Raw genomic sequence first — 13,512 nt, 5'->3', positions numbered from 1 at the left:
TTGAGTTTGGGGGAAAGGGAAGATGGACAAAGGGAGTGGGGAATGTTTCCCGAAAATATAGAATAATACGTTGAAAATTAGTATGGAGAGTAGGCTTTCGATTTCTCGGTCTCAAAATATTACCCTTAAAATTATACAACCATTAAGGTTTCTAAGATCAAATCCTGGAGCATTTTATTGAAGAACTTTGTCACTAATTTTTGTAAAACAAAACATAAAAACCTAATAATTATACATTTAGATACCATAGAAGAAGGAAGAAAATTTAAAAAATGCATTCTGGCATTGTGCAAATGGCTTTGACCATGTTTGGTAACTAGATATGAATAGCCAGGTACTTACCCACCTTTTTCTTTTTCCAATCCAATAGTCATTTTTTTAATCTAAAAAAATAACTCAGATTTCAAATTATTCACGTTTTAATATTTATAGGTCTAGAAGTTTTAACTGAAAACAACTGAATCTGTAAAAAGGTAGAATACTCGACCTGACGAATATTTAAAAGGTGATACAAGGGATATACATTAATACATACACCTACAGTCAGTACTAGGAACAAACAATTATTTCCCTGTCACATTTCTACATCAAATTTTGACATGGGATATTCTGTTTTCAACGTGATTGTTATTTTGCTATTATTCCTCCTAATGTTGTCCCAAATTTCTAGATGAATCATTGAAGTTATGTGTAAAAACTGTTATATAACGGTTGCATACTAAAAAGGACCGAGAAGTACAAAGCTGAAAAAGAACCAGTTTGGTTATTGGAAAAAATGTATCACTACAAAATTGTTTGTGAGTTTGAAGTGAAAAATAAACGTGTTACAGATCTGTTTGTCGCAGTAACAATATTGCTTCTTTTTCAACCGGCAGAGAAGTTATAGAAAATAAAAAATATGACTGAAATAATCATGTGTAGAACGACGGAATTTTTTCAATTACATACATGTATTTACATTACAACATAGCCCGTACAACGCGTGTCTCTAACATCGTTCGTATTATTTATTATGTGTATATTTATATTTTTTATAAATAATAGCATACATTCACGGTTTATAAATAGCCTGACAATATTTGAAAATCTCCTACTACCACCACAGTAAGCGAAAAATGTGGCTTGTTTTGTGATGGAGGACTTCGCTCAGACGCGATGCCAACTCACCCGGTGACGGGTAGTATTATTCCCGTCTGTCAGGAAATCGTATCTACGCACAGCGACGTCCCACTCTTGCAGTTTGATCGTAGCTCGACGACAGTCGGCATACTTCCATGACATATATCCCCTTGTTTCGATTATCTATTACCATATACAATCTAAATTTATTGAAATATTGCACAGATTATTATTTAATTAAAATGTTAAATAAATAAATAAAAAATATTACTTAAGGTTAAACGCGACACTCTTATATTCTACGTGTTCATAGGCGTTAATTAATTTATTTTATTAAAACACGCTTTTTGCACGGTAATTACGGTTACAATATTAAGACAAATTATTTGTTTGCGCCCGTACATACACAATATGAATATGAAAAAATAGTTTTGTTTGTTTAAAAATGGAAATCTTACGATAAAAGTATACAAATACAATATTGTACCGATGATTGAATCCAATTATTACTAGCACCAACTAAGGGTGAATTCTTACATTAATAACAAGTATATTACAATTTGCAATGAGGTGTTTCTAGGATTGGATGCAAAAGGTGTTTTGTTATTTTTTTAAGTCTCCATGGTGCCTATGATAAAATAAAATATCGTTAGCTGGTAAAATCACTCATTTCTTACTTTGAGAGATTCCATGTCATCAAGCCAATAATGTAGGTTCTATGTAACGCCACCATTATTTCAAATTAATTTTACAAACGGATTGGAAGAAATATAATCCTAATATTATGTGTGTATAGTAATACACGTATGTTATGTGTGTACACACAGGTGTATTAAGAAGAGTAAGTAATTATAAGATTTAAAAAAAGGTTAATCTTTTTTTAAATATAAAACTTAGCTAGCGGAGTCAGTGTGTCGTCTCATTTTGACTAGGTGGGATATGATTTTTGTTAATGATAAACTAATATTTATAAGAAAAGGTTTTTATGCATAGCACAGAGGATAATAAATTATTATAAGCACTTATTAGTCGCCTGTAATATCAATACAAATTAAAAATATCTCCCGAGTAAAAATAAATGCCGCTGACGGGAATTGAACCCGCGCCTTCTGATGTCTGGTCAGACGCTCTGAACCACTGAGCCAAATAATTCAATATGTACTAGTACTTCAATCAACAATAACTGCTTATTATATTCTAACGTGAGATAGCAAAATACAATTTCGTTGCGTATCTATCTGAATTTAAAACTCAATTATTTCTGACCTTTTTTGGTTGCTCCGCTTTTCTGGTCACCTCTTCATTTATAAGGTTGAATTTGGATGATAGCACTGACGCAAGCAACGTGAGGCATGATGTCATACGTCAGAGGTTTGAGTTTCACTGATGATTATTGTTACCAAGGTCCTGTGCCTACCTGTAACCGTCCCCTCATCAAAGAACAGGTAATTAGCACGTGGATTTTGATAATTATCAGCTTGTTCCCTCAGGAGGCTCCTGATATTTTATACTGGAGCTTTCGGAATGGAAACCTCTGACCCCTGACCTGTAAAGGCATCTGTCGTAATTGGTATAACCACGTTGTAAGCCAGGTTTGTAATTAACATATTTTTCACCTGTACGTATACCCTAATCTGGAAGTTTAAGCCAGAATCAATCTTATTTAAACACATCACTTAAAGTGCATTAGTTGATAGTCTGGTAATAGCAAAAAGGTTGTTAATTTAAAATAATCAACTCTCAGTTTTAACCACTTTTATTGTTAAAAACAACCTACATATTGCGAGAATTGCTCACTTTTTATGGTTTACTTGAAACTTAATTATAAATATGGACTAAAAGATGTGCGCTAGGGTAAAGGAAATAAATTCAACAAATGGTCTTCTGACTTTTTATAATATTTAAATTATGTACTCTTCACAATTTAAATAATTTTCAAGTTTATCTAAATGGGAATCATTTATTACAGTGTAAAATCTCAATGGCATTTTAAACATTAAAAGTGGTTAAAACTAAGTGTTGATTATTTAAAAATAAAATAGTGACATTATTTAAGATTGCTGTGTTTGTAGAAAAAAAATATCCGGAAAAAATTTACTCGTATATATATTAGAAGTAAGCAAACTGAAATACACAGATTTTGAGTGTTTAAAAAAATGATGTAAATAAATAACTCACTTAAAGTTCTCTAGCTAAAGTCTCTCCTAAAAAAATGCATGAAAAAAAGATCAAAACCATTCCGCTACTACATTACGTTGAAAATTTTATTTAAAACGACAGTCAATATTGTTGAAAACGATAGTTAGTTCAAGAACAAATTTCCTTTCTACCTGCAAAAGCATTTGTTTTTCCTGACGAAGGTATTATTTTTAATAAAAGAGAAAAATTAGTCACAATAAAAAATAAGACCCATAAAAAATAGGATATATCCCGAGTAATAATAAATGCCACCGACGGGAATTGAACCCGCACCTTCTGAAGTCCGGTCAGGTGCTCTGGACCACTGAGCTACGTTATTTCAATCGACAAATACTGCTAATTATTATTTTTTCACCTGTAAACAACCAAATTTATTTTTGTAGGAAATGCTTTGTTAGTGCTTAATTTCCCACGAGATGGCGTCGAGATATATTATATCTACATTCGTTGGTGAAATATGTTGACCTGTCAAATATTATAATTTTTTAATGATAAACTAATGTTAAGGCTAAAAAAGGATTTAGCGCAACACGGCATAACACCCCAAAAACAAATAACCAAAATACTTTTGGCCGTGAAAATCTTAAATCATAATAAACTAATGTTTTTAAGACAAGGTTTTTATGCATAGCACAAAGGATAACAAATTATTGTAAGCATTAATTACTCGCCTGAAATATCCATACAAATTTTTATCCTTATTAATTTGTTATCCTTTGTGCTATCCATAAAAACCTTATCTTATAAACATTAGTTTATCATTAAAAAATATAATAAAAAACCTTTAACTACAACAAGACCGATTATTCTATAAACTCTCTTACACAACGCGTTTACAGTTTAGGTAAAAAGATATTTAAAATAACACCGACGTGTTGTTTGAATAAAAACTATCGAAAAAGCATTTCACTTAATTAAAAAAAAAACAATTATTAGTTTTTGTTTTATTTATTTTGAATCGTGTTAGTATAAACACTATTTATTTAGCTGTTTAATCTTTATTTTATAAAAAATATTCGTCAAATGCGTTTAGGTATTTGAACCGTATACTATTATTTATGTATCTACAAAGAGTTCAATGTTTTTTAACTAAAATATAACCATAAAAATAAGGTCAATATTAGCTGTATTTTCAATTTGTTGCGTCTGTTGATTATCCGTATCTATGAAAAAGTTTTCAATTTTTGAAAAGATGATATTTCTTGAGTACATTGAAATATAAAAAACTAGATGGGTCCTTATTGTAAATTGTAAGCATCCTAAATAATACCAAGAAATTATAATTATTACTGGCAAAATATTCCCTACTCTTAAGAATGGATGTTACACAAAAATCTTACAACGGTGAGCTATGGCATCATGAAATTGAAGAGATTTTTCAATTTTAATTTTCTAGACCAACGCAACTAGTTTATACTCACAACATCAATTGAGCAGTCTATCTTACCTTGAGTACTTCAATACAATTATTCAGTGCATATTTAGATCTTACATCGAAGGTAAAGAGACGATTCACCAAAATACCAGAGCTCTGAAAGACCGGCTATATGAAGATAAACTGTTCACCACCAACAAAAATGTAAATTTCCGTGGTTACTCATAAAAAAATAACAAAGCACCATTTGCATCCAATCCTACGAAACACTTCCTTGCAAATAGAAATGTGGAAGTATGGAACAAACTTGCCAAACACCGATGCTACACATATAAATCAATTTATAGCTAATAATTTTTACTTTGAGAGAAGATAGGATTTACTTTTGTATATTTAAATCATTCAATTTAAATAAAAGTCCATCAGTAGAGTGCTGTATGCTCATTGAATGAATATCCATTAGTATAAAACACTTTAATAACAAAAATATGACATAAATTTCATAGTTTGGTTTTATAAATTTCAATTAATTGCGAAAAAAGTTAGTTAAATAGTGTTAAAACCGAGTAATTAACAGAACAGTTTAGATACTGTTCATATCAACCTGACAAATTATTGGTATTTTCGTTCGTTGTTTAAGCAGTTTTACATGGTTACAATACGAAATTACACAAGCGTGTATTTCACATACTATAAGAAGATTGTGTAGTTATAATTAATTTATACGTGGGTTCGAAACAAAGACTTTTATTCTGTGGTAAAAATAATAATTTATTAATTTAAACGCCCTGATGGGCTTCATTATGCATATTTTACATAATTTACTGCATAATACAGTGACAACAGAAGGTTTTATTTTTAAAACATCAACACAAAAATTAAATAAAATTAAAGCTCACAACATGTCTACAAGAAAACAAAAAATATACGCAATCGCTCTTTAAATATGCTACATAAAAATTTCATTCAGGTATCTCTTGAACACAGGCAAACTTATATTTAATATGTCGATATTTGAGTTAAATTTGTTTCCAAGTGTGTGAAAGCGAGAAAAATTATTGTTAAATGAATAATCAATAAACTGTTATATAAAACAATAAAGCTATACTTGCGGAAAAGGATACGCGTTATCTCATACCATGTTCTGGGAAATTTTTCCTGTGACCATTTAACATAGATATTATATCCTAGTCAAGCCTGGTGCAGGTATGTTATTCCTATGTTTGGAATGGCAAACTTTACCAATCGGAAGCCCATAAAACCCTGGGGAGGAAATGAGAGGCTGTTGCTTATTACACCACCTGATTGCCCTGTCCCCCCCCCCCACATTGAGGAGATGGAAAACGAAGCTTGGAAAACACAATTCTGTTACACTTCTAGTTGTGAGAAACAAAAATAAAAGCAAAATTAATGAGAATTTTTAATGAAAGTCGTGTGTTGGTTTACCCGTCGAATGTTTTACTGTACATTTTCACAGATGCTTTTTTTATTAATTCGTTATGTAGACTTGAAAAAACAGCCTTCCTTGTAAACATTATGTTTTCAGGCAAAGGGAAGAAGGGTTGAGGTAGAAGGAGGTAGGGAAGTACCTGGATATTCAGATTTGGTCACAAAACACGGCTAAAGCCATTTCAACCAACTTTTTATTTCTGAATGATAGTCTTTCACCAGAATGATACCGAGAGTATCTTCTACACTGGAACGTACCGCTTATATTATTATGTAATAATTAATTGTGCAATAGCACAATTTTTTTTTAAATTTTGATTGAACAGGGGTGTTTTAATTGTATTTTACCAAGAGATACAGTAATTAACTCCATTGTAAAAATATATCATATTATTTTAGAGGTTCAATTGACGTGTCAAGGATTTGGTAAGTTGCTTTTGATTATTTTTTTATATACATTTGATAAATATATCGCAAATTTTTTTTTATTGAAAACATCTATTACATAAAAACGTGTTTTTAGAAAGTGGAATATTATGATGATATTACACTAAGTAGTTAAATTAATATATATGCTATTTCAAAATTCACCAGCTCCAGATGGAAATGACAATGTGAAATGAAAATAGTTTACTACTTCAGCTTGTTTACATTCCAATTACTTTTCAAAACCCCAGTCATGGATATTCGTGTGGAGGTTTCTACAGTGAAGTGGTTTTTTCAAAGAATTCGTTTATGATTATTTTGCAAAAAATTTATACTGCATTCTAGTAAAAGATGTGCTCTTGAGACTATTCTCTACAAAAAATACCTTAAAAGTATGATCGGTACTTATACGTACGTAGTTAGGCACCTGTTTGATGGTAATATATATTTTTTTTTTTCAAACCCACGATTAAAAATGTGAGTTCGTTAAGACCTACGCAATTAACAAGAAAGAATTATAAAATTCAATTGTGTGTCAGATCACCTGTCCATTGAAGATAACCTAAAAAAATAATGCGGTTTCGTACCTCTCAATCCAGGAGAAGGGTTTGTTAAGGTCCTGTTGGGACTTGTTGGTCTTTATAAATTGATTTATTTCAGTAAAATAAATGAAAAGAGCAATTTGTTTTTGTTTTCTCCCGGATTGGAAAAAATGCAATTATTGTAGGGCCAGAGGATTACGGGATAATGTTTAATGTTTAATTCTAGTGTAAATCTAACTTGTTGTTCAAACTTAGACCACTGAGTGTTAAGCTGTTGTTTATTTTTTAAATTAAATTAATTAATTAATTAAATTAAATTAATTTATTTTAAGGAACATAAACAGTTTTAATATTAATTTAACATACAAAGGAAGATGGAAAAGAAACAGACCAATTATAAATGTTTACACATGGTTGAATTGGTAATATACAACTAATTATTTTGTGAATGTAGACTAAAATATAAAAAGCCGAACTAAGTAACAAGTAAAAATAAGTATAAAAATGGAAGAAGAGCAAATGTAGGCTATTTATGATTCTGTCTGTGGATAATCAAGTAGACTACATTAAGACTCCGATATAGGGTATTGCATTTATTAGACCGAGCTGGTAATTGAGATGTAAGAGAGCTCCACCTACCTACTACATTACTATATATACTGTGTGACCTATTTGACTCACTCAGCACTGCCAGAGTCAACGTCATTATCTATTATTTTATAAGCAATAATTATTAGCCTGAAACACTCATTCACAATGAAAAATCTCCTGATAAAAGATACATGACGCCAACGGGACTTGAACCCGTGTCCTTTCGATTTCCGGTCGACAGCTCTGACCACTGAGCTATGGCGACTTATCTCTTATCCGCGAAATAATTCAATATATTCTAGTGTTTCATTCAATAATTACTGCTTGTTACATTTTTTTCCACCTGAAACAACCAACTTTATTTTATATGAGAAAGGCATTGTAAGTGCTAACTCTCTTACTAGATGGCGTCGAGACAAATTGTCTACATTTTTGGTGAAGATACTAGAACTTGTCAAATATTAATTATTATTTTTTTGGTAAACTAATGTTTAAGACAAGATTTTTTATGCATAGCACAAAGGGTAACAATTATTTTATAAGCAATAATTATTAGCCTGAAACACTCATCCACATTGAAAAATCTCCTGATAAAAGATACATGACGCCAACGGGACTTGAACCCGTGTCCTTTCGATTTCCGGTCGACAGCTCTGACCACTGAGCTATGGCGGCTTATCTCTTATCCGCGAAATAATTCAATATATACTAGTGTTTCATTCAACAATTACTGCTTGTTACTTTTGGATATTTTTGTGCACGGCTGTTTCATCACGTATTAAGGCAAAGTTTAATGCTAAAGCACTATTTTGATTAATCTTTATAACGATTCGGTTTACATTATAAATACCAAAAAATATGCTTTCGATAAATTGAAGGTTTTCCAATCGCTTTGCTTGAGTAAAAATAATTAATTTAGAAATAAAAAAAAAATTACTAAATAAAATAAATAAATGTAAGCTACTAAAAAAAATATTTTTCCAAGAAAATTAACAACTTTTAAAAAATACATTATTATAGCTAAGATTATCCGTGACAGTTACGCTTGATTAAGTTTTTTGCTTTGTCATAAAATTATTTACAAAATAAATAAAAACCAGTTTTTGCTTGAAATCGAACGTTTCTGGACTCCATTTGTCAAGCGATTTTAATGCCTATTACTTTCAATATAAGGTATACCAAGAATATTCACATTTTTTCTTCTTAGATTCTGGCTTTGTTTTAGGATATTGTCTCGTCTCGTTACAATATTGTGATGTGTTACATTTTGAAATATTATAAAGTTTACGAACGTCCTGTACTTTGAGGGAATACTGTTATTAGAAAGCAAAATGGAGTTGAAATCATATATAGAGGCGCAGGCAGCAGGAAATACGAGATAAATCCATACACGTGATCGTCGAGATTTCTACGAATGTACCTAATACTTGTGCATGAAAACAGATCCTTCGGAAACATATCAATTTCTATAAATGATAACAAACATTCAACCTTCTTATTTCATTATTTTCCTTTTAAATTGTGCAATCGTTTTCCCACATGTTGATCGGGTATAATTTCAATTTTTGAGGCGGACATGCGTACCGCCTCCCCGGCAATCATTCATTGGATAACCAACACACCTGCCATAGGTCACCACAAGTGGTTTGCTACGTTTGGTGATTTAGCACAGTAGCCGGGTTTACGGGTGAAGTCTGGCCGGGTCTTGGACGCGGATGCGTCTGCCCAACAACTGCATATCAAACCGGATAGGAGAGACTTATTGAGGGAGACCTTTTGACCTCTCCAATAGAACTCTATCGGCATCGTAACGTCGTCGATCGATCATCGCAGTGGAGGGATGGAAACTGTTTAATAATAAATATATTTATAAGTGTTTTTGACAACAATAATAAATAACCACAGTTTCATACGATTGTGTGGTGATGAGAAACATTCAATTTACTTATTATTTCTGTTGTATAATTATCCCTCTTTATCCTACATATTGATCATATTCATTACCCCATTTACATTTATGGAACAAATGATATAGTGTCATATCCTTTTTTTAATTGATATTATAAATAACTCATGTGGCAATACTGTGGCGAGCTGGAAAGAGATAACCAAAGGAATATAAAAGTATTAAATGTTTTATTTAGTATAAACAGTTAGGACAATAGGTATATTGAAAAAGCGTTAAAAGACATTAAAAATATTTTTTTAGATTTTTATTTTATGCTGTAGATAATTTATATTTTTGTAAAGCTTACATTATAAAATAAAACTCTACAAAAAATAAAATGTCGTGAAATTTGTGCTACTGACAAAACAAGGATTTGTGTCCTTGACATTATTTGGTGAAAATTTCTTAGAGTTTTTAGAATATGTCCAAAACCAAACTAAAACTAAACCTAACTTCTATGAACCAAAATTCAACATAAATACGACAAAGTTTCATTTTTTTTTAACACGATCCATTTGCTTAGTTTTGTTTTTAAAGCCTTTATTATTAGTTTATGGAACAAACGAATACATGACACGATCAAGCAAATCATATAGTTGAGTTGAACAGACGAGTATTAATGAGACGAAGCAATGATTGTGTGCCAAAAAAGAGTTGTGTGCACAGACATAGGAATTAATAGACGAGAAGATAATGGCGAGGGGTAAAATCAACTGTTGAAGAACGAAGGGAGTGAAGCTGACTGTGATTCGTCAATAAATCAATCTGACAGTAAATAGGCATCTCGCATTATAATATCACCATTTACTTCTTAAAAGTAAAATCTGCTTTTGAATGAATAGACATTTTTACATGGGAGCGCAAATTACTCGCCACGTTATGAACAAATTTGCGAAGTCCAAATTCGGCAAAAAATTCGGTTCTATTTTCAGAGTCGAATATTTCGTTTAAGTATTTAGTTAAGACACTTTTATAAATGTTCATAATTTACTTCCCAGCAACCAACCAGCTTTGTGTTTTGCGTCCAGACGTTTCTCGATGTGATAGTAACAACTGATTCATATTATACGATGTGAATATGCTTAAAATAAAGTAAAATAATGCTTATACCTATATGGAATGTAATACGACAATTAGGTTTATTCTCTTTTTCACATCTATTTTTACAAGTTTTCATAGTACAAGTCAACATTTTGCCGTGTTATTTCGTAAAATGAACCGATGATGCCTCGACCATAGTTCGCACAAGAATGATGACGTCACGTTTTCAAATTTCACTTGAGGCCATACGCGAGCACAGCCGGCTCCAATGGAACCGGTATGGGGAGTGAGGATAATACGCTTTTAATCACTTAGGGCAGGTCTACTAATATTCATATGTCTATGGTTGTGTGGCAGTTAATCCTTTCTGCCTACCCCTCTCTGGTAAGTTCTAATTTATTTTTTCCTGCACTCATTTCACTAGGAAATTTATGTGTCGAGATGAGCAAATTTACAATTATATTCAATCAAATAAGTACATCACATAACACAAACACAGATAGATCACATCGAATATGGGGCTCCCAAGATGAATCATGACGGAAGCCACTACATGGGCAATCCTAAATCCACTTTCAGCCAGTGTGCTATTTTTTATCATTTTTTTTTAATGGATTCAACGATCCTGTAGTTTTATATTTTCACTGAGCATATTATAAAACAACGGAGCTTTATAATAACGTTCACCGGCTGTTACATTAAATAAGAATCCAATATAGTGTTTAGCAGTATCAATGTTTTTGAAATATTTACATAGAGCCTGTATTATGTACATTTGCATTATTTACATAATTTTACTTTCACTGCATAATAACTGTGACAAATACCAAAAACCAATTGATAAACTTTTCCAGACAAAATTTCGCTAAGATAGAAAGAGAGAGTTTTTGTCTGCTTCAGAAATTGTTTTGATTAAAGTTTTCACGACACCTAGATTTTATTATGGACACTGGTGAAGCATATGTTCTCATCTGATATTCATGAAAAGTATTAAAAAGTCAAGATATGATTTGCAGAAAATGAATGAAAGCAATAATTTTATATCAAAGCCATTGAGATGTCATAGTGCAGTGGGGCAGGTGCACTACATAATGAGATTCCATTTACATGTTCCCGTTCCAAAAGATCCAATAAATTCAAAAAACTCAATCATTTTATTTTTATATATTTAATATTCGACTTATTGTCTTTCAATAGGCACCAACCACAACTACTCTATTATCAAAAATTCTGTTCAAGTGTTACAATAATAATATCAGAATATAATCACTTAGCACACTATTTTGGTGACTCCCGGAGGTGGCCGATGTATTCAACTGCACAGAATATAGATAAATAAAATTCTGTGATTTAATAATACATTTAACCAAAATAAGTTCAATGAAAAAAATATTCCTGATTTAATGTAAAAAAATACTACTATTAGCTTAGTTAAGCTAAATCATTTACTCCTGCATCGCTATAGTGTACGTCGTAACATATTTAAAAGACCATTTTAGGCGTAATTAAATAAATATAAAAAAATATTTTCTAGTATTCATACAGCCAACCTTTGTTACATGTACCTAGTACATGTTCCATAATACCTAGTACATGTGAATTAAAATATAAATTTGAATACGTTTCCAAGACAAATAATCATTTCGTTATTGTCGTTAGTGCGTAATAAGGGATAATTGATTTTTAATGTGATACATATATTTTTTTATGTGATTACCACATAAGAGTCCCAACTGCTCCAAGCCGTCTGGTGCCAGAGTCACAATAGCATCCTCAATTGGTGAATGTTGTTAGTCTGAAGGTAGTGGGGAGGGGAAGGATATGGTGAACAGGACGGTGGAGGAGTATCTGGCTATCCAGATGTGGTCACCAAATCGGTGAAATCCATTTCAAGCAATGTTTCAATTCCGAATGGTGGTCTTACAAAACGGCGTTACTGAGAGTATCTTCTACTCTTCCATATTATATATTATGTTTCAATAAATAAATTGTGAAATAACACAAATTCATCAAATAAAATTTTCAAATAAGACCTTCGGATTGCTTGTCGAGAGTTTTAGCCCTCGACCCCAGGCCTAGACCATTAACGATGAATTCATTTGTAAATGGCCTACAATCCCGTTTATGACAGAACACGAATAATTTGAAGAGATTTTTAATAAATTAGGAATATATTTATTTAGGAAGTTTTCTATGTCTATCGGTACCGTACGAGAGTCTCAACTGCTTTTATGAGAAATTTCGTGAGGCTAAAGGAATTGAGGAGATGATATAGGGAGAGCAGTTTGTGTTACTAGTTAGTATAAAATTGTTTACTAGTTAGATTAAATTGTGTACCAGTGAGTGTAAAATTGTTTACTTATTACTATAAAATTGTTTACTAGTTAGTATAAAATTGTGTTAAGTTAAAAAGTTAGTTAACCTTGCTGTTCAGTAATGGTGTTCCAACTATAATAATTATTAATACCTAATAATAATATTTGGAAGATTTGTATAGCGCCGTTTTTGTGCAAAATCACCTCGAGGGTGCTGTACAAATATATAATACATTCCTATAATTATCTATGTTATTACTAACTATATATGGAGATAATATACAGTACAATACGTACGTGGTAGGTCACTTGAGATTAACTCTTAATTAACATTAACTAATTGTTTTTCTATCGAAATTTAGATACTGGATTTAGAACATGATTGGATATAACTGGACTTTCTCTCAGGAATGGTTTATTTAATTAAAATGTGTGACAGTTTAAAAAGGTAAGTTTTTAGCTTAGACCTGAATTCTGTTGGACTTGTTATGGATCTAAGTTCCGGAG

Source organism: Hesperophylax consimilis, chromosome 10 (assembly GCF_061612785.1).
Source record: "Hesperophylax consimilis isolate HC1 chromosome 10, BYU_Hcon_1.0, whole genome shotgun sequence".
In the NCBI taxonomy this organism is placed as follows: domain Eukaryota; kingdom Metazoa; phylum Arthropoda; class Insecta; order Trichoptera; family Limnephilidae; genus Hesperophylax; species Hesperophylax consimilis.
This window is presented reverse-complemented; position numbering follows the sequence as displayed.